This window comes from Eurosta solidaginis, chromosome 2 (genome assembly GCF_040869045.1).
Source record: "Eurosta solidaginis isolate ZX-2024a chromosome 2, ASM4086904v1, whole genome shotgun sequence".
NCBI lineage: Eukaryota > Metazoa > Arthropoda > Insecta > Diptera > Tephritidae > Eurosta > Eurosta solidaginis.
Window position 1 is genome coordinate 247764126 of NC_090320.1, and position 23750 is coordinate 247787875.

General features: G+C 37.5%; 1 protein-coding gene across 4 annotated transcripts in view; it reads right to left on the bottom strand.

Annotated features, from left to right (window-relative positions):
* LOC137240799 (ubiquitin-conjugating enzyme E2Q-like protein 1) overlaps positions 1-23750 on the bottom strand; it is a 113643-nt gene that overhangs the window by 23065 nt on the left and 66828 nt on the right. The window lies entirely within an intron of this gene.

Consider the following 23750-nt stretch of genomic DNA (forward strand, 5'->3'; position numbering starts at 1 on the left):
ATTGATTAAAATAAGCATATTCAGGACCGGATTAACAAGTAGGCAGACCCTGGGCCTGGGGCTTCCGATTTTAGGGGGCCCCCGAAAAATGAAAAAGGCTTCTAAAATTTTCTTACAAACAAAAAATTCTAGAGAGTGAAAGAAAAATATAGTCAGAATTGAAAATAAATTTTACTCAAATAAATAAAACTCAATTCACCGCATTCAAAAGGCGACGACAGACGAACTAGAAAAGGTTCCTAAAAACTTTTCACCATTTCACATTTTCGACTCATTTGACAAATTGTATGAGAGTGCAAAGAAGTGTATCGAAGTGAAAGGAGAGTATAAGAATTATCTCAAAATGTACACTGGTCTTTTTTATTTTGAAAAATTTCGGTTATTTCTGGAACAGAGGGCGTAGAAGCCTATAAACGGAAATTTCAACTAGAATGATGAATGAGTTAATGATTAATGATGGATTAAAAATAAATGAATGTATTGCAACGAATTTGGGAATTTCCTGATATTTTTTGCACGTTTGGTCGTTAGAAGAGAGTTTAGTTTCATTCCGTGAAAATTTCAATGATTTCGAGGAAAAAACAAAACAATTATTACCTGGTGTAGGTTATACAGAAATCGTAAAACGTACTCGTCTTAGAACAAAACAACCTAATGACGGAAATGCTCCAGAAGTAGAATTTTCGCCTCGCGATGATTTTAGAACAAAAGGTTTGCTCGAAATCATCGACAATGTTCACAGTGAAAGTGTATGGAAGTTTCAGAGAGATTTGCATCTCTCATCAACTTTTCTCTAAGTGATGGAGACCTCCACGAAGCTATAAATAACTTAGTTCGTTTTTATTCTAGAGATTTAGAAGAATTTATCATTGAAAAGGAACAATTCCAAAGTTACGTGAACTCCAGATACACTGATGCACAAAAAATTCATAGTCATTTGTATAAGATTCTAATGGAAGATCAATTAGCCGATGTATTTCCTAGCACAGAAATAGCTCTTCGGATTTTTTAACATTAATGATCACAAATTGTTTTGCCGAACGATCATTCTCCCAATTAAAAAGAATCAAAGCTGCTGAAAGAGCCACAACGCGACAAGAGCGACTCGAGATGTTAGGTGTACTTTGCATTGAGTCAGATTTATTGAACAAAATCGATATTGATGATATAATTGATGAATTTGCCGAAAACAAATGTATAAAACGACATGTTTAAAATGTAGATAGTAATTTTATTGATATTATTACATTGTGACAATAAAAATTTTATGAAAGATATAAGTTTGTATTTTTTAATCGAAAAAAGGAGGGACCGGACGTGAAAAAAGGGGGCCCCAAATTGATGGCTGCCTAGGGCCCCATTGAGGGTTAATCCGGCCCTGAGCATATTGTTTTGTTAAAAATCAGCCATTTTGTGAGGAACGGCTGGGGCCCTTGTCGTCGTGCTGTTCGTACAATATATCGTGGCCTCTTTGTAGCTTGCGCTACATATGAGGATGCCATACGATATCGAATGGTTACTACTGCTCATGGTCTGAGGCGCATCCTTAGTATATAAAGATGTATGTTGTTGGCATGTTTGCCAGTATGTCACACTATATCGACAAATGCGATGCAACTATTAATAGGTGAGCCTCCTCTTGGCCTGGTGGTGTTACAGCGTGCTATCACCTTCAGGTTGAAAGCAAGTTTGAGTATGCCGTTGCTAACTCATTCACCCTGAATTACTGACATTGATGCGTAGAGAGGTTATTTGGTTAATAAGAGGAAATTGGGGGTACTGTTTTTAATCTTTGGCAAACGCGTTGTAAAAATTCAAGTAAGGGTAGGGTAACGATTGCGTTCATGTGTTGTGTGTATGTCTGGTGTACTCAGACATTGATATTTGGGGAATAGTTGTTGGGGTAAATGGTTTTGATGCTAGTAGGGCACTTCCGACTAGTCGGTCAGTTGATATATTAAACAAGTATGCTTTGGGAGAAGACAGAGGGTGGCGATTGGTGGTGAGAGTGTTCCGGGCGTTTGGGATTTTCTAACCCCATCTTATTATTATACCCAGCTGTACTTGTACACAGGCTATTATAACTTTGATTGGATAACCGTTGGTTGTACATGTATAAAGGAATCGAGATAGATATAGACTTCCATATATTAAAATCATCAGTATCGAAAAAAAATTAATTGAGCCATGTCAGTCCGTACGTCCGTCCGTCTGTCCGTTAACACGATAACTTGAGTAAATATTGAGATATCTTTACCATTTTACAATTTGGTACACTAGCTTATCTGGGCCCATAATAGATTGGTATTGAAAATGAGCGAAATCGGATGATAACCACGACTACTTTTTATATATATAACATTTGGAACACACAAAAAACCTGATAATTTGGTAAATAATACACCTAGAATGTTGAAATTTGACGTGTGGACTGATATTGAGACTCTTGATAAAAATTTAAAAAAATATATATTAAAATGGGCGTGGCACCGCCCACTTGTGATTAAACTCAATTTTACAAATATTATTAATCATAAATCAAAAATCGTTAAACCTATCGTAACAAAACAGAGAGGTTGCCTTTACTATAAGGAATGCTTTGAAGAAAAATTAGCGAAATCGGTTAAGGACCACGCCCACTTTTATATAAAATATTTTTAAAAGGGTAGTGGACGAATAAAATTAGCTTTTTCTTTGAAAAAAAAGAGCTTTATGTCAATGGTATTTCATTTCCCAAGTGGATTTATAACAATAAATAGAAAAGACTTCAAATTTTAAAAAATGGGCGTGGCACCGCCCCTTTTATGACTAAGCAATTTTCTATGTTTCGGGAGCCATAACTCGAAGAAAAATTAGGTCAGAATAGAGCCATATGTATATGTATTATTGCGCAGCCTTGTTAAACTATTAAGCACACAAAACAAACAACAACAGCATTTCAAGTGTACAGTTGTGTATGTAATATTCGGTTTCACTTAGACTCCCTTACTTGTTTTTATTTTATTTTCTAGGCCACCATTCCGTAATAGGTGGATACTCAACCAGTATGGGCTTCTATTACGAGCGTCTGACCAAAGACTTTAAAGTTGATATTCCGGGTAACAGAGATTAGAGCTTGCTCCGTTTCTGCTCATTCGGGAAAGGCCCTTCGGGAGCATCGTGGTCGCTGTGGTTGATATTTAAACGCGGAAGAGATGGTTAGCTCGAATGTGCATTGCAACCGGGTGCCATGAACCAAAGATTGGAAAAGGTTTCATATAAGCCTCTAACCCCACCAAGGTGATAGTGTTTCCACTAACATTATCAATTGGTTCCAAAGAAAGCAATTCTTTGGAGCTGGTCAAACGTTGTTTTACCCGTGTGTATTGGTGCATCGTAAGTTTAAGCATACGAGAGCAGGTGCTTACAATGAATCGAACATTTTCATCCATACCACCTGAAAAAAAGGTGCCGATGCGTGTAAGTAACATTTTTTTTAAGTCAAACTAATCGTGTTGATAAATATGTAAGTCACCACCCCTGTGGGTTAGAACGGGATGAAACCAATATTTTCTTGTAATGACCACGGAAGGCAATTTAAAAATGATTTGAGGGCCTTCGCAAGGGAAGTTACAGATGCCAGGCTGGTTGATAGTCCTCGTGAAAGCAAAGGCTGACTTCACCACCATACACGAATCGCGATGGATGAGGCATGTAATGGAAAACGGAATTCGGAGTCACGTTGTGAGTTTTGTGGTGCAAAACTGGACAATATGTCGAAAACTGTCGCTTATGACCTCGAACGAGCTTGTCCTCGAAATTCACATTATATACATAGCACATTATATACATATAACATTTTTCGGTGTCCATGACATCGAAATCATGCGCCAGGGTGGTCGAAGAAAAGATCAAAGACCTGATCCTTTAGAGCTTAGGTTTTTTTACGTCGCCGCTGCTCGAAAAACGTACTTTAATTGGACTATCTTCGCGAATTTATTGGATAAATATCCACCAAAGGACCATTATCATCGATAAAATTCTCCAAAACTTTCGGCAAGTCTCCTTATCGTTACAAGACGAAGTAAAAGAAGAACAACATTATCACTTACTGCTACGTACCTGCCTGCAACACAATAGGGATCTAGCGAGTCCGGTAACATAACGCGATGAGGAAAGAGGCCTACTCAGATTAAAGAAACGTGAGCCCAAATCGCGTAAGTGCGAGGAGCTTTAGATGCTGGCTGATAGGAATATTGCCACGAAATATTATCGGAAAATCTGGGAGATAACGGAATGTTTGAAGGTCAGTGAAAATATTTGCAGGGATATTAATGACGATAAGTAATATACGCATATGGCGTACTTAAGTTATGGAGGGAGCACTTATCCTTAATTCCAGATAACGAAGGAGATGACGAAACCAATAGCCCGATCCCTGACGACGTAACAAATGTTATGTTACCCGCCGTTCTGTTACCTGACGAAGCACCTTTCCACGAAGAGACTTCAGACAAAACAACTCTCTTTTGTCCACTTTATTTGCATTTTTACTGAAGAAGAAAATTCCAACAGCAAATCTAAGCCGCAAAGGTCAGATATTTTTTATAAGAGGATACAATTGCCGATGTTAAAAGGAGCACGACGCAAATTGGAAGAGAAATTCGGACTAAAATCTCTTGGAAGATTATCGCAACTTACATTTTTTTTTCTCGTGTGTGCTGGTGATATTAATAACATTTGACTTAACAAGCAAGTCCTCTCATATCTGAGCTGGATAGAGGCCCAAAAAATTGGGTCTTGCGGTGAATGAGGCCAAGAAGTACTTGTAAACAAAGGAACGAAACATCTTTGATGTCAAAAAATGTAGTATTTTTTGGACTTACTCGGCAGTTGAGGGCAAAGTTCGAAAGCGCGTTCTACAAATCTTTCATCATAACGGTCCTGATGTATGGCTGTAAGAATCATGCACGCTGTCCACAGACGATTGGAGTATTCAAGAGCAAAGTTTCTATGGAAGATGATCCTTCCTGTGTTGCCAACGGCGTGTATCGGCGTGACGAGCTATATAAGCTTTACGCTGACATGTAAGTAAAACAACTAGATCATGTTATGCGAATAAATGCAGACACTCTGGTCCAGAAAGTGTCCCTATGGCTAACCGCATTCGGTAGCAGAGGAAGGAGGACACCTCCATTGAGTTGGGAAGCCGGTGGAGGAAGTGTTGATCTTCCACTTTCTGAACCAAATTGTGAATATAAAGCATCCTCAAACCCCCTTGAACACCAAAGCTGTAAAAAGATTGAATCAATTGACAACATTCTTTTAAAAATTGTGATTTTTTGGTTGCATATTATAAAACTCCATTCATGAACGGCTTAAAATAATTTAACTCAAAGCCAAAGTCTGTGTGTTATTGAATGGTAAAATATAATTCAATCAGAGCTGTTAAATTTGAATTAGCATTAGTAATGAATTAATTAGATGCTTATTTTAATGGCCAATGATTATTTCAATTGTTTTCCGAAAAAAGCAATTACTAAATGATTACCGTTAGAAAAAAATCAAAAAAAAAAGGTCATGATTTTTTCCGATTATTGAAAAAAATCAAAAAGAAATCAAAAGTAATCAAAATGATTACATTTTATTATTTTTGATTTTTTCGATTATTTTTTATTTTTGGATATTTTTTTGATTACTTTTCCGCTTTGTTGAAAGAAAAATTCTCGTTTGATTATTTTTGATTTTTTTCAATAATCGTAAAAAATCATGATTTGTTTTTGATTATTTTTTTAATCAACTGAAAGGTAATCAATAAAAATGGAAAATAATGGCAAATAATCATTAAATGACGTTTAAAGAAAATAATCAATGGAACGGCTAATCATTACCATTAGTAATCATAATTTAACAGGTCTGAATTCAATATAGAGTGTGAATGTAGGAACCATTCCCAATCTTTAATGAATGTAAAAACTTGAAATGAATGCACAATTTTCTTCCATTCAGTACTAAATACTTTTTCCCTAAAGTTATTTTTTTGTATACTTTCATTGCTTACAGATATTTTATATCAATTTAGGAGTTGGCTGCAAAAAAGACGTACAACGGGTCAATAGAAATAATAGCCCTTTCAAATTATTCAAGTAAATTATTTTAAAACCAGAAAGTCTTAAAGTCATCTTCACGGTTTCCGAACATTAGGCATACAAGGAATAGCACATCATAGCAGATTTTGTATACTTAGTAATTGGGTTGATTTTACTTCCAGGTCGGAAGAATGTTTGTCCGCTTTTCGTACAAATCTTGCAATCTATTTTTAAGTAACTTCTCATTGAGCCACAAACGTGAACTTTACACATAGATTAAAACACCGCACATTGCGGACGAACTTTTCAAAACCACCTACATATCACAAATATTAACCGATTTTAATCATTTTTGTACAGAAATTTTTGTAATTGAATTCTGAAGAGACTCACATCGCCCGATTTTTAAAATTAATTAATTTAATTTTTAAACAATTTTACAAAATGTTCTTTAAAAAGTTGTTTAAACAAATTAATTTTGCAAAACGAATGTCAAATTTCAGATTAGCAATACCTACTATCTCTTAAAGTGTATATCATTCTCTTAAGTATTGAGCAAAAATTGTTTGTCACGAAAGTGATACATAAATACGTATTATAATATAAAGTTCTGCAAAGAATAGGCTATTTTGCAACAAATTTTTTAATAAACAAATTAATTTGAAGAATCAAGCGATGTGAGTCTCGTCAGAATTCAATTACGAAAATTTCTATGTAAACATTGTTGCAATCGGTTGATTTTTCGAACCTGTAAGTGGTTTTGAATGAAATTAGTGCTTAATCCCCAATGTGCACCGTGACAATGCAACAAAAGTAAAAAAATCCGTTAGGTGGCGCACGGATCGAAATAATTAGATAAGAATTTGAAAATTTTGAAACCAGCTTTTAAGTAACTTCTCGATGAGCTAGAGACTTGAAATTTCAAACTTAGTTCAGAGGTCGATGACAGCCGATGACACGATACAAAAAGATTCGCTAGGGGGCGTTCGGGATGAGATATTTAGAAAAATCGTACGAAACGGAGGGAATTTTGGGATTGATTTTTATGTAAGTTCTCATAGAGCTACAACTGTAAAACTTGACAGATAGGATAAGACGCCGAAAAAATTTAAGAAAAGGAGAAAAAATTCCGTTAGGTGGCGCACGGATCGAAATATTTAGATAAGAATTTGGACATTTGGTATTTTTGAGTGCGATTTTAAAGTAACTTATCATTAAGTTACAAACATGAAACGGCAGAGCCAGGTTAAGACACCGTGACAAAGGAACAAAAGGAGAAAAAATTCCGTTAGGTAGCGCACGGATCGAAATATTTAGATAAGAATTTGGAAATTTGGTGTTTTGAGAACGATTTTAAAGTAACTTGTCATTGAGATACAAACATGAAACCTCAGAGACAGGTTAAGACACCGTGACAAAGGAACAAAAGGACAAAAAAATTCCGTTAGGTTTTGAAACCGGGTTTTAAATAACTTCTGGATGAGACTTGAAATTTCAAGGTTAACTCAGAGGTCGATGATGGCCGATGACACGATACAAAAAGATTCCATAGGGGGCGCACGGGATGAGGTATTTTGAAAAATCGTACGAAACGGAGAGAATTTGGGATTGATTTTTATGTAAGTTCTCATTGAGCTACAACTGTAAAACTTCACAGATAGGATAAGACGCCGAGAAAATTTAACAAAAGGAGAAAAAATTCCGTTAGGTGGCGCACGGATCGAAATATTTATATAAGAATTTGGAAATTTGGTGTTTTGAGATCGATTTTAAAGTAACTTGTCATTGAGCTACAAACATGAAACCTCAGAGACAGGTTAAGACACCGTGACAAAGGAACAAAAGGAGAAAAAAATTCCGTTAGGTGGTGTACGGATCGAAAAAATTAGATAATAATTTGGAAATTTGAAAGTGAGTTTTAAGTAACTTATCGATGAGCTAGAGGCTAAAAATTTAGAACTTAATTCAAAGGTCGATGACACCCGATGACACAATACAAAGACTTTCGCTAGAGGGCTCACGGACTGAGATATTTAGAAAAATCAAACGGAACGGATGGAATTTTGGTTTTTTATGTAAGTTCTCATTGAGCTACAAGCGTAAAACTTAACAGAAAGGTTAAGACAGCGAGAAAATGTAACAAAATAAGAAAATAAAAATGGACAAAAATCAGCGAAAAATGTCTCCTTATATAAAGACATATTCTTGCTAAACTTTGATTTCTAAATTTTGACATAGAAATATTTATGAGAAGTAAAAATATAAAGGTGGAGCGCAATTGATTGACTAATAATATCTCCTTTCCTACCAACTTTCCAATCCAAGTAATTTATTTCTTTCATTAATCGTGTAAGATCAAAAAATTTTAGGTTTTGTTTATTGGATTCCTTCTTAGGTATATCTCGCGGATAACTTGCTTATATAATATTCAAAAAACATGAAGATATAGTCGAGCTTTGCTGAACATTCGCAAAGACAATCTATTGGTTTCTTGCTATACATATGTATTTCAAAATGTTACTATATGTCCTACTTATGTTGCTATTGTTGTAAAATGGATTTCGGAAATGAACACATTGTGCATTGACAAAAAAGATAATATTGTGACGAATATTAGCAACACTAAGGGATACTATCCTCTCTAAGCCGATGCTAAGCAGTGAATTGTATGTACATCATTAAATCAATCATTATGTGTACCCATATGTCCATACGAGCAGCGGAGAAGAGACGCACAAACACATGCAAATATCTTATCTGAGATGCTCACAAAAGAAGGCAATAATTTGTGCAAGTATGACCCATATATACACGCGCATATGAGAAGCTATAAACGTAGTTATAGCTGGTAATTTTATAGCTGATAACTAACTAGTAAATTCTAGATAGGAAAAGCCTAGAAATATGCAACGAGGAAACCAAACAGTACAAAAGGCAGTAACAGTAGAGGCACGACAATCAGTTTGATTTAAGACGCTATCTGGCGAGCAATAGAAGTGTTATTTTGAAAGTAGTCTAATAAAGCCATTTTGCATTATTGAATAGTGGAGTTATTTATTCAACAGTTTAGTGATTCGAACGTTAGTAGAAAGTTGAAAATAAGAGGAATTGCAGTAAATTCGTTACAATATAATAAAAAAGAAAAACAGATACTTGAGTTTAAATCATTTAAATTTAAATACATCAAAGTGCATAGGTCTATAGGCAATCCCGTTGGAGCGTCTTAAGTTCGAGAATTTCGATAAAATTATGTCTGTTTCCATGACATCGTCCTACAGCGATTCAGTTCTTTTCTATTCGCCTGGGTCACCATCCCCATTTTCCTTCATCTGTGCTACAAAAAGAAATGTTCCATTGGTAGAAACTCTCAGAGGTTATTAATTTCCCTCCCCACAAAAGATTGAATGGCTCCATCGGACTACAGTTTTTTCACATCTGATGTTTTGACAGTCTTTGACGGGATATAAATGCAGGACCCGAGTGATTGAGAACGAACATTAGTCTATCTGCCTATTTGCAAGGCATTGGTAAAATATTGAAATTGCTTTGGAAGGTTGAATTCTATCTTACTTAGCAGAGTTTTATTGAAAGTCAAGTTTCTTTGCTGCCTAAAAAGCTACAACTACCTATAGAGCCTACGTTAATTGAATGTAATTACAAACTATTGTAATTAGACTAATATTTCTCTTAGAAAACAGAAAAAAATAGTATATTGCTATTTCAATGTGCAAACCTACAAACCATTATCTATAAAGTATTTGACCATATACCTCTAAGAAGAATGTATGGAGGAGCCTGTACTAAGAACTTTTATAATGAATCAATCACCAATTGAGGACGTACACATGTAGGCTACGGGCGGACTTGACACTTTTTTTTTTTAATGGGGACCAACCCGGTCTAATGTACATCCACTCAAAACAATTCTGCGCGTAGAGTTCACAGCGTCACACATTTTCTAAAATTTCACTCCCAACAATTTTTCATAACGCACATAAAGAAGTATAACTTCAAAAATGTAATGTATATATATAATAGAAAGTCGTGTTAGTATACTATTTATAACTCAAGAACGGTTGAACCGATTTGGCTGAAAATTGGTGGAGAGGTAGCTTAGAACCAGGAGACGGACATGCTAGGGTCTTGAGATCAAAACGTGGACCTGGGTACAGAGCATTTATGCCGCTGGGTAACTAGGCTGTCGAGATATAGGCCAAAACGTGGAGCCGGATACCCCTAGAATGTGTGTGTAATATGGATATCAAATGAAAGTTGTTGCTGAGAGCTTTAACGTAATTTTCATTGTGATATTCGATTTAGTCGCATCAACATGGCAAAACTGATAAATATGCATGCGAAGCCGAAATAAAGACATGAATTAATAATACCCACATACCTATTTACCTACGTCCTATTCAAATTGCCTGAAATTTGGTATATAAATTTGCCTATATTAGTATTTACGTTCCTTTTTTCCGGAAAATAGACCAGAACTGCAACAAAAGACATACCACCCTCTGGGACTGGCAATAAGGGATGAAGAAGAATGAGAAGAACTTGAGAGAAGAGAAAAGGGGGAAGGAGAATGAGACTGAGAAAGGGATAGATTAAGACGAAGATAGAGATAGATGAAGCGAAGAAGACGGAGGGAGGAGTGAATAAAAGGATTAAGAAAAAGTGAAGAGGGGAGGAGGGCAGAGTAAGACGGAAAAAGCTTAATAAAAATAGAAAATGCAAAGAAACTGATAACAAGCTAAACAATCAATAACTTACTTACTTAGCCAAAACATTTCAAAACAAATAATTATAACTCCAAAATGTGAATACATTCGCGAAAGCAACAATTTATATATTATTGATATGTCGGAAACCCAAAAACTAATTAATTGGCTATGGTAATGTTATAACAAATAACAAATACATTGATTTCCATACGGTTGGCTGGATGTTGCTGTTTTATTCCGTTATGAATCGGTCAAGTTTGCCTTACTTATTTCGAAATTTTTCTTTTTTTCTAGTTATATTCATAAACGAGGGAACTTTAAAGCTATGATTAAAGTTTGATCTCCTAAGGCATTTGCATGCGTCACACTATAATTGAATACAACCAAATATTTTTTTTTTTTAAATTGCAGTTATAAACATTTATTTATAGATAACACTGCCACTCTGCACACCCTGAAATTAACTTCGTGGCACTGAATTTATAAAAGCTCGAACATTTGCATTATTTATATCTGTAAATGACGTCGGAAAATAGTTACAGTTTAGCCCACCTATTACCACACCACAAAGTTGTCCATTGACAACGCCCGGGGCACCAGAATCTCCGTCACACGTATCAGCTACCTCATTTCCAGCACAAATCATTGATTCTGTGAAATCCTGCCCTTCCGCCTCATAAAGATCCGTACATTCGATCTCATCTATTATATGCATGACAGCAGTTTGAAGTGTAGAAGAAAAGTGTACACTGTTTGGAATTGTACAACCCCATCCACTAACTCGCATTGGTGTGCACGGGTTTAATACAGTTTCGCAAAGTTGTATTGTTTTTATTGTATCACACTCCAAAAAGGGCGTACGCACTTTTATCACAGCTATATCCATATGCATTGTTTCGTCATTATAACCAGGTGCAAAATATATATGCTGTACATCGCGTATTTGTCCGTTTGCTTGTAAATCACGTATATCGGTTACACCAGCTCCAACAGTGATGGCATCAGCGCTTGAACCCCACAAGCAATGCGCAGCTGTAACCACCAGCCGCATAGTGATTAAAGAACCAACGCAAGCATATTCGCAGGTATCATTTATGGATACCAAATATGGGCTACGCTGCATATTCCAATCAATGCCACCAATAATGCGATATAGCGAATTCGTATTACTCAAAATGCAGATAAGGACGAAAATCAGGATCGTAAAAGAACTACGTGATTTCATTTTAGTTTAAGACTTTCTGTCGATTGTTAAGTTTAAAGTGAAGCAAGTTAAGTTTTCTGGGCGCATTTATGCAAAATTTTGTCGTGTGAATAAAAAACAAACAAAAGCCGTTTCCTCTAAATTTGAGGAATAAGAGAACTTTTTAATCAAGGTTCAATAAATTGACGTAATTGCTAATTAGTTTATTCAGTCTGCCAATTATACATATGTATGTAGCTTGAGGAAATGTTTGGGCAAATTACCTGTTAAAATTTCAAATATAATAAAAATTGAACAAACAACTTTCGTTCTATAAAACTAACTATAGAAAATTTCCTTGAATTTTTTTATGTTTATATACATAAGTATTTGCACAATTGAATAGACTTATTAATTTGAGAACGATTATGTCATATGTGTACAATAACTGTATTTTTAATGAATAAATAGAAAAAAGTTCAAAGGCACACTTAATTATGTATCTGTTTTCAAACTGCTAATATATTCTATTGTTTCTCCCGCCACAAAACCATAGTTGGGGGCAATGCACTAACTTTTTGAGCAACAACACTGCTCGAAGCTAAGTGGCTTGACATAATCAAGATCAATATCTTGTATTAAGTGTTAATGAATAAAAAAAACAACAGCTTTTTTCTCTAAATCTGAGGAATAAGAATACTTTTTAGTCACGGTTAAATGAATTGAAGTAAATGCTAATTAGCTTATTCAGTCGGCCAATTATACACGGCTTGAGGAAGTTTTTTGACAAATTACCTGATAAAATTTCAAGTATAATAAATATTGAACAAACAGCTTCTGTTCTATGAAAATAATTAGAGAAAATTTCCTTGTAGTTGTTTATTTTTATATACGTAAGCATTTGCACAACTGAATAGATTTGTTAATTTGGAAACGATTATGTCATATGTGTACAATAACTGTATTTTTAAACGGTTTTATTTAGTTTGACTCTGTGTAGCGAACATAATTTTGTAATTGTAATTTAAGTAACTTCCTAATAAGCTACAAGCATGAGGCTTGGAATATAGTTCAGAACCCGATTACAATGCAATAATAAAAAAAAACTCCGATAGGTGGCGCATGGTTCGAAATATTACAAAAATCGTATATGTTATACGATTTGGCTCATATTTGGAACACATAATACATACATGATGAGAAAGCGACCTATGAAAAAAATCGCCGCTAGGTGGCGCAAGGATCGAGATATTCCAAAAAATCGTATTTGTGGTCCGATTTTGCGCATATTTGGAACACACAAATACATACATGACTAGAAAGCGACCTATGATGTCCGATTTGGCTCATATTTGGAACAAATATTACATATAGTCCGGTAGAAGTGACATCAAAATATTTTGGAGTTCGAGGAGGGACAAGCATACGTGGCGCAGAGTCGAACAAAGTCTTTGGAAGGATTATGTATTGAAGACTTAGATTGTAACAAATTGTCAGGAAAGAGTCCTTGTAATAATGAGTCACTAAATGAACTAAATAGAGTGAGAAATAATAGGCAATTAAATAAAGACTAAAAACTTAAAAATGAAATATGTAATTAAAAAAAAAATTTTAAGTTAAACGGTTTTATTGAAAACAATACTTACATGAAGTAATAATACTGTAACGAATATTAGCATAACTAAGGGTACTGTCATCTGTAAGCCGATGCTAAGCAGTGACGTGAATGCACATCAATAATTCAATCATTATGTCTACACATATGTACGTATACGCAGCTGAGAAGCAACGCACAAGCACATGCAGATATCTTATCTGAAATGCTCCTAAAGGTATGCAATTGTTATTGTGGAAGTGTTCTGGAATTAGAAAAGCCTAGAAATATGCAACAAAGAGGTCGGACAGTATAAAAGGGCGACAACAGTGGAGGCGAGAAGTCAGTTTCATTTGAGCTAACAATCAGTTTATTAAGTTATTGTGAAGTACTTTAATAACTTTAATAAAGGCCATTTTTCCATTATTCAATATTGGAGTTATTTATTCAACAATTTAGCGATACGAACGTTAGAAGAAGATTGCAAATAAGGGGAATTGCAGTAAATTCGTTACAATTGGTGTCAGAAGAGGAATTGTTGAATAAATTCCAGAGTTACAAAGCACAACAAGGACATGGCGAAGTTAAGTCAATTAAGGATCCAGCAACTGAAAAAGGAGTTGGACGCCCGTGGATTGAATACAACCGGCAATAAACTCGAACTTCAGGCAAGACTACGAGAGGCAATGGAAGCAGAAGGAATTAACGTGGAAGAATATGTCTTTCATCTTGATGGCGACGAGACAACAACAAAAATTGAGGAGAAAAACGAAACACCGCAGACAATGGCGAACACAGACTTGAACACAATATTAGCTGCAATATCTGCACAAACGTCGAAAGTAACATCCAAGATGGAAACTCAACTGGAATCACAGGAGGCACGCATTTCAGAAATGTCGTCACAAATGTCATCTCAACTGACATCACAAGAGACACGCATAACATCCAAGATGGAAAAACAACTAGAATCGCAGGAGAACCGTATAACAGCGAAGATTGAATCACAGGAGACACGTATCTCAGAAATGTCGTCAGAAATAACATCTAAAATTGAAGCACAAGAGGCACGTATATCAGAAATGTCGACACAAATTTCAGCACAGGTATCATCGCAGATCTCTGCACAACTAGAATCGCGTATGGAAGAGAAACTAACGCAGTTTCAGTGGTCGACAAGATAAAATGGAGGCCGAGATAGATGCTTTAAAAAATCCTATTCAGGAGTTACAATTGAACCGTCCAATAATGTCAACGTTTACTCTGAAGGTAAAATCCCCAACGTTTGATGGTTCTGTTCCTTTCCAGGTATTTAAGCTCCAATTTGAGAAGACGTCGGAAGCGAACAACTGGAATGCTGAAGATAAAGTTGCAGCTCTGTTCGTGGCATTGAAAGGGCCACCAGCCGAAATCCTACGGACGATTCCCGAAGGAGAGCGGAACAACTATGAAGCATTGATGGCCGCTGTGGAGGGACGTTATGGAAGCGAGCATAGGAAACAGATATTCCAAATTGAGTTGCAAAACCGTCACCAAAGAGCGAATGAGACTTTGCAGGAGTTTGCCTCGGATGTTGAAAGATTGGCTCATCTCGCAAATGCGACGCACCCGTGGAATACACCGAGAGGGTAAAAATCCAGAGTTTTATAAATGGCATACGGGACGTGGAAACGAAGCGAGCTACATACGCAAACCCAAAGCTGACATTTGCTGAAACGGTATCACATGCATTGACTCAGGAAACTGTCTCCCTATTGAGTAAACCAGCATATAAGGCTCATCGTGTGGAAGTAGAAAGACCAGAGTGGGTAGACACAATTTTGGAAGCATTGAAGGGTACGCAGCAGAAGAATAATGATGCAGTCAAATGCTTTAAGTGTGGAAAGCGCGTTATTGCAACACCAATCCTAACAGTTCCAACAATGTGGGTGGTCGTAAACGCAGAGCTGAAGGAGATGATCAGATCTCCAAGACCAATCAATCGTTAAACTAAAGCGAGTCAGCAGCAAGAGGCGACAGCTGGCTCCCTCAATTAATTGCCCCATAATCTCTATCTCACAAATTGGAAGAAGGTCAAACAATCTTACTGTCGGAGTACATGTGGATGGAAAGGAACGTTTACTGACTGTAGATACGGGTGCATCCCATTCCATCATTCGATCAGATTTAGTCAACAAGAAGATACGACCATTGCTTGGAGCAAGATTACGTACAGCCACGGGAGAGGACACCCAGGTAATTGGAGAAGTAGCATGTGAAGTAGCAATTGGGAATGTCATGGTACTACACAATTTTATAGTGGCAGAGATTGTTGATGAAATCATAATTGGAGTGGACTTCTTAATCGACCAAGGCATCAAGATCGATATGCAAAGCAAGACGATGCGATATAAGAACATGGATGTTCCACTTAATTTCGGCTACGAGAGAGTCTACAGCAGTAAACGAGTGCTGGTGGAAGAGTCAGCAAATACCACCAAAATCCGAAGCAGTCATCTGGGCAAAGGTTGATGGAGATTGTAGGACAAACAAATTGTGGGTTGTAGAAGCAGCAAACAAATCAGCACTGAACATACTTGTAGGAAAAACCCTGGCTATGACAAAACAAGATGGACGTATTCCGGTAAGAGTACTCAATGAGTTCAAGTCACCATTCAATTTGACCAAAGGAGCTATTTTGGGAAGATGCCAAGAGGCTGAATTAACTGTGAACAGCTCCAGGAACACGTTTCATCTAGTAATACTGATCTTTCAAATGACATCACGGCATGGACGCAGGGGCTAGAGGAAGCCTATCAGATTAAGGCAAAACAACTGCTCCTAAAGTACGCGAACATATTTGACCAGGATGGTTCCAAACCAGGCCGCACCAATGTTGTGAAACATCAAATTGACACTGGAGACGCGAGGCCGATACGTCAAGCTCCTCGTAGTGTTCCACTGGCGAAACGGGAAGTTGTGAGTCAAATCGTACAAGAAACGAGCAACAGCGGCGGCATCGAACCAGCTAGTCCATGGAGCTCACCGGTAGTACTTGTAAAGAAGAAGGATGGAAAAATGAGGTTTTGCGTGGACTGCCGGAAGTTGAATGACGTTACGAAAAAGGATAGCTACCCATTGCCAAGAATTGACGACACTCTGGACTCGCTATCTGGTACGAAATGGTTTTCCACACTGGACTTGAAAAGCGGCTACTGGCAAGTTGAGCTGAAGGAGGAAGATAAAGAGAAAACAGCCTTCAGTGTTGGTGATGGTCTTTAGCAATTTACAGTGATGCTTTTGGACTTTGTAATGCACCAGCTACGTTTGAGAGACTCATGGACCAGGTACTGAAAGGTCTACATTGGAAAACATGCTTGGTGTACCTGGACGACATCATCGTATTGGGCAAGAACTTTGATGAACATCTTAAGAACTTGGAGGAAGTTTTCCAGAGAAAAGCTGGCGCTGGTCTGAAGTTAAGTCCCAAAAAGTGTGCGCTGTTTAAAAAGGAAGTAAATTATTTGGGTCACAAGGTAACGACAGAGGGCATCTGCACTGCAAACGAAAAGATAGAGGCTGTAAAGGATTGGCCAAGACCACAGAACCTACATGAATTGAGAAGTTTCCTTGGGCTGTGCACATATTACCGCCGATTTGTACCAAATTTTTCCAGCGTAGCCCATAGCTTCCATGAGCTTACAAGAAAAAATAAAGCTTTTGAATGGAAGAAGGAGCAAGAAGTGGCTTTCCAAACATTGAAGGAGCGATTGTGCACTGTCCCAATGTTAGCATATCCGATTCCAGGAGCAACATTTATTCTAGACACAGATGCGAATGGATATGCTATAGGAGGCGTTTTAGCACAACTGGTCGAAGGACAGGAGAAGGTAGTTGCATATTACAGCCGTTCGATTGGAAAACCAGAGAGGAACTACTGCGTTACGCGAAGAGAGCTGTTGGCATTGGTAGAGTGCATTAAACATTTTCACAAATACATCTACGGCCAGCGATTCCGTGTCAGGACAGATCACGCAGCGTTAAAATGGCTTCTGCAGTTCCGTAATCCGGAAGGACAATTGGCTTGATGGATCGAGCGACTACAAAGCTATGACTTTTCCATTGAGCATCGGAAAGGTAGTACCTATGGAAATGCAGATGCAATGTCATGAAGACCATGTAGTTTGGAATGCAAGCACTGTTCAAAGGCCGAGGCTAAAGAAGACATTATAGATGTCCGGCTAATGACTATAACGTGTACGGATGAATGGGACAAGGAACAACTAAGAAAGTATCAGCTAGAAGATACAGATCTGTCACATGCTATGCAAGGGCTCGAACGAAACGAAAGACCAAACAGAGAAGAGATGTTAGCAGAGAGTCCCATTGCGAAGTCATATTGGGCACAGTGGAACAGTTTAGAATTGATATCCGGTTACCTTCATCGAGTATGGGAGAGTGAGGATGGTCAATGCAAGAAGAAACTGATAGTTGTTCCCAGAAAGATGATTCCTGACGTGCTCAGCGAGCTGCATAATGGTCCAAGTGGAGGTCATCTTGGAATCACGAAGACGCTCGAAAAAAATTAAGCAGAGATTCTATTGGGTTGGTTGCCGTCAGTCGGTCACCGAGTGGATTGCCAACTGCGAGGTATGCAACAGAGCGAAAGGGCCCAAAACACGAAGTCATGGCCAGATGAAGCAGTATATTTCAGGTGCACCATTTGAAAGGATCGCCATGGATGTCGCAGGTCCATTTCCTACTAGCAACCGCGGAAACAAATACGTACTGGTGGTTAAGGATTATTTCAGTAAATGGTCAGAGGTATACCCAATCCCAAACCAAGAAGCAGAAACAGTAGCAGAAGTGGTTACAAACGAATGGGTTACAAGGTATGGTGTACCAATGGAGTTACATTCTGATCAAGGCAGGAATTTTGAATCAGCTGTGTTCCAAGAAATGTGCAAGATGTTGGGCATTCGAAAAACACGGACAACTGCATTGCATCCTCAGTCCGATGGTATGGTGGAACGTTTCAATAGAACATTGGAGGAGCATTTAAGCAGTAGACAAGTATCATAAGGACTGGGATACACACATATCATTATTCTTCATGGCCTACCGATCGGCAGTACATGAGACAACGGGCCAAACTCCCGTAAAGGTAATTTTTAGCAATGACCTTCGACTGCCAGCTGATTTGAAATATACGATAGATGCCGATGCAGAGAGGAATGTCAAGAAATCCACTGGTGTCTTGGAAGAAGAGCTGAGAGAGGTACACGATCTGGTAAGGCAGCGAGCAAATATTAGGAATGACAAGATGAGAGCGAGGTACGATAAAGCAATTAATTCGGAAGGGTTTCAGGAAGGAGATTTGGTGCTGCTATACAACCCACAACGAAAAAAAGGTTTGTCCCCGAAATTGCTGTGTAACTGGGAAGGCCCATACAAAGTTGTAAAACGGATCAACGATGTAGTGTACCGCATTCAAACCATTGGCAAACCACGAACCAAAATGAAAGGGGTTCATTTGGAGAGGCTAGCAGCGTTTAGATCGAGAGATTTGTCTGACCGGGACGATCAGACTTAGGTGGAGGGCAGTGTAACGAATATTAGCAACACTAAGGGTACTGTCATCTCTAAGCCGATGCTAAGCAGTGACGTGAATGCACATCAATAATTCAATCATTATGTCTACACATATGTACGTATACGCAGCTGAGAAGCAACGCACAATCACATGCAGATATCTTATCTGAAATGCTCCTAAAGGTATGCAATTGTAATTGTGGAAGTGTCGCTCACACATACAAGCGCATGGGGTATGAGAATAACTATAAAAATTATACATCTGTAGTTGTAGCTGAGAAATTTATAACTAACTAGTAAGTTCTGGAATTAGAAAAGCCTAGAAATATGCAACAAGGAGGTCGGGAAGTATAAAAGGGCGACAACAGTGGAGGCGAGAAGTCAGTTTCATTTGAGCTAACAATCAGTTTGGTTATTAAGCAAGCTATTCGTTCCAAAGTATAAGTGTTATTGTGAAGTACTTTAATAAAGGCCATTTTTCCATTATTAAATATTGGAGTTATTTATTCAACAATTTAGCGATACGAACGTTAGCAGAAGATTGCAAATAAGGGAATTGCAGTAAATTCGTTACAATACTAAAAGCTAGAAAATAATTAGGTAGGTCCTAGGTACTAGCCATTCTATTGATAGTCATATATAAGACCAACTGAACCTTAATAAGGTTATGATACTCCTCACATTTTTAGAAATTTCACCCGCCCAACGCTTTTATTTAATTGTCTGATGAACACTCTAGATTGATGAGGAGTGTGATGACTAGTACGTAGGACCTACCTAATTATTTTCTAGCTTTTAGTATTATTATTACTTCATTTAAGTATTGTTTTCAATAAAACCGTTTAACTTAAACATTTTTTTAATTATTTTATTAATGAATAAATAGAGAAAAGTACAAAGGCACACTTAATTAGTTCTATCTGTTTTCAAACTGCTAATATGTTATATTTCATTCTCCTGCCACAAAACCATAGTTGGGGCAGTGCACTAAATTTTGAGCAACGACACTGCTCGAAGCTAAGTGGGTTGGCATAATTAAGATCTTGTACCTATTACCTAAGTGTTAATGGGACGAATGTTATTATATTTAAATACAACCACACATACGGAAGAAATATACTTATATATAAGATTGATTAAATTTGCTTAGTGCATAAACATTAGTACATACATATGGATATACATACATACAAATATACCAAAAACAGAGGCGCTATTTTGTTGCTGCATATGTACATCCGTATATATATGTATGTTCATTCCACCTAAAGCAAGTTTGCGCGTTCAATTCACAGCGAACATACACACGAACTCCATTTTCAAACATGTGACTTTTGTGCCACACTTTTTTAAAATTTCACTCTCATCAATTTTTCATAACGCGCCTAAAGAAGTATAACTTCAAAACAACTGAGCACTGCCGAAAAAATGCGGCAATACCAGCCTTATCCAATAGTTTGTGGGATCATGAAATAATGCCTCTAAAAACGACTCTGTTGTATAAAAAAAAATTATAATTTCCTCTACAAACTTGTTTCAATTTTTTTTGCCATCCAATTCAACACATTGATTTAAAGCCCCGACACATAAGCAGTTTTTCATATAGATGAATTTAACACAAGCTAATGCATTATGAGTAGATTGCACGTATTTTTATGGAGAACGGTAAAATGAGCGACACTGGCGCCATCTGATATAGAAAGGTAGCCAACTCCCAAATTTTGTTGCAAGCAAATCATAAGAAGAATTTGACATTTGCTTTGGCTAAGGGTTGTTGTTGTTGTTGTAGCGATAAGGTTGCTCCACGAAGGCTTTGGGGAGTGTTATCGATGTGATGGTCCTTTGCCGGATACAAATCCGGTACGCTCCGGTACCATAGCACCATTAAGGTGCTAGGCCGACCATCTCGGGAACGATTTATGTGGCCACATTAAACCTTCAGGCCATTCCCTCCCTCCCTACCCCCAAGTTCCATGAGGAGCTTGGAGTCGCCAGAGCCTCGTCTGTTAGTGAAACAGGATTCACCGCGGATAGGTGAGGTTGACAATTGGGTTTGGAGAAGCTATATATTGCGCTGGCAACCTGAAAGGTTGCGCTACACAGCCCCTTGAATTTGGTATTTTAATCGCCTCTTACGACAGGCATACATACCGCGGGTATATTCTGATCCCCTAACCCGCTAGGGTTTTGGACTAAGGGTGTTGGCACACTTTGCAAGTGAAATTATTTTTCCGCCTGGTTGGTAAATTTTCTAACATTTTTCGCAATTAAAAACTGAAATATAACAATTGAATACGACACAAGTATAGGGAGAATGTTTATAACAGTGCTTCGCGAAAATTTGTATGTGAATGGGCAAGGCGTAATAAACTTCAATTGCCAAGTCTAAAGTTCCTTCATATTTACAAACGCAACATCTTGGTTGATTGTGGCGATGTTATTGGAATGCATAAGCATGTGTTAAACGCATCTATATGAAAAATGTCATTGTGCCGCGGCCTTTATGTATTAAAATTTAAAATTTCTAGAAAGGGCGTCGAATAACACCACAGAGAAATATAAAAAAATTTTCAAGCCAATAACAAGGCAAATAAACTTCCAAGAAATAAAAATCCCATAACTACCAAAGATTTTTGAAAGAATAAGATGTTGCATGCGCGAACTTCAGTGGGAAGCAATGGAGCTTCACAAACCTCTAGTAGGTCACATTCACGACTCACCACAGCAGAATTTGTTAAACTACCACTGTCTATATTTGTTATTTAACAATTATTTGTGCACTTTTTATTCAGCTAATCTGTTCAGAATTTTAATATTTACTCTCTAAAACTCCAATCAGCGTACTTTGTGTGCTTAAATTATGATAACAATTGTTTTAAAGTTTGTCGTGTGGTGAAAGTGACCTACTAGAATTTTGTGAAGCTCCATTGCTTCCCACTGAAGTTCGCGCATGCAACATCTTAATCTTTCAAAAATCGTTGTAAATACTAATGTATACCTGAGGTGCGTTTAAATAAGTGGTCGTCCGGCTAGTGAAATATTTATTGGCGCCACTTCACACGTATAATTATTCTACTTCGTTTAGTTGTCGCTGAACAAGCAGAGTAGCAACATCGGATGAGGCTATTGTTTATGTGCGAACTTGCGAAAAGATATTTTGCAAACAAACTCTCATGCGCAGAATGTGTTCATGGTTTAATGTTAACAATTTATTTTGTTCAAATTTTTCCTTAGACTCAAGGAATAAAGCTAAGGCAATAATCTCGTATAGCCCAGCATCTAAATGCGTGTTAGAGTGTAAGCAGGCTCTGGAAAGAATTGGGACAGGGAGAAGCATACATCTATATTGGGTCACAGGGAAAATGGGAATAGATGGGAATGAGAAAGCGGATGAACTAGCTAAAACGGGCGCATCCCTTGAAGCTTGCTCCGTAGGCGTCCCAATTACACTGGGCGAGATTAAGCGAAAGCGAGAGGTGCACATGATCGACCAAGCAGGAAAGGCGTGGGTTCAAGCGCGGGGCTGTAAAGTGTGGAAGATTATGTGTAGGTCTTACAACCTTAGACTAACAAAGTTGCTTCTATCATTAAAAAGAGAGGACTGTAGACTCATGACGGGTATTCTGACTGGACACTGCCTTCTGACGTCACATGCCTTTAAATTAGGCTTGGTCAGTGATAGCAGATGTAGGAAGTGCGGGTTGGAGGAGGAAACGATCGAGCACGTTCTATGCTCGTGCCCTGCACTTGCCAGGCTAAGACTCCAGCTATTAAGAGTGATTGAGCTGTCAGATCTAGAAGCAGCAAGTGGCTTAAGTCCTAGGAAGCTTCTAGTATTTGCCAAGAGGACGGAGTTATTTTATAACATAGGTCCTGGTTTTTGATAGGGGTTTTCAGTTTGGTCGTTAAAACAAACTTCTGTTAACACTACGGACTCAATCAGTCTATGTGAGGTCCTCATGGACCGGCCAGTTCAACCTAACCTAACGTATGGAATAAAGTAGTATTTGTATGGCATATTTACGATTTACTTTTTGTGTGTTAACAAACATGCGTGCATACGCCCTACCTCATTGATTTTTCATCACCAACTAAACCACTACCAACAATAAGATGATTTTAGTTTTACTCACACGGCCACAGTTTTCATTTTGGTGACCACTGGTTTAAATTTAAAATCTTTTATCTATATATATATATGCTTATTAGGCCGGGTCGATTTGTGGGGAGGCAAAAAAATCGCCCATTGCTCTGTGAAAATCATATTCTAGGGATCAAAATAAGAAACTTTGCCGAAGGAACCATACCTCTAAAACGAATTCTGGTGTCCCCCAATTTGGGTCGAACTTTTGGGTAGGGGCAAATTTTGAAAAATCCCACTTTGAAATGCCTATGTTTTTTCTTTTTGGAGTTTATTTTTCTCTTTAGAAATTTATTTAGTCAGAACATATGTAAATGAAAAAATGAGTTTAACTTAGTAATAGAAAAGATATTAAAAAAAATTATTAGAAATTAGCGTTTTCACAACCCCCTTTTAAAACCAAGGCATCACTGTGATGCATTTGCATGTCGTAAACATAGTTGTGTGGGTTTTTTATTCAACCGTTTTA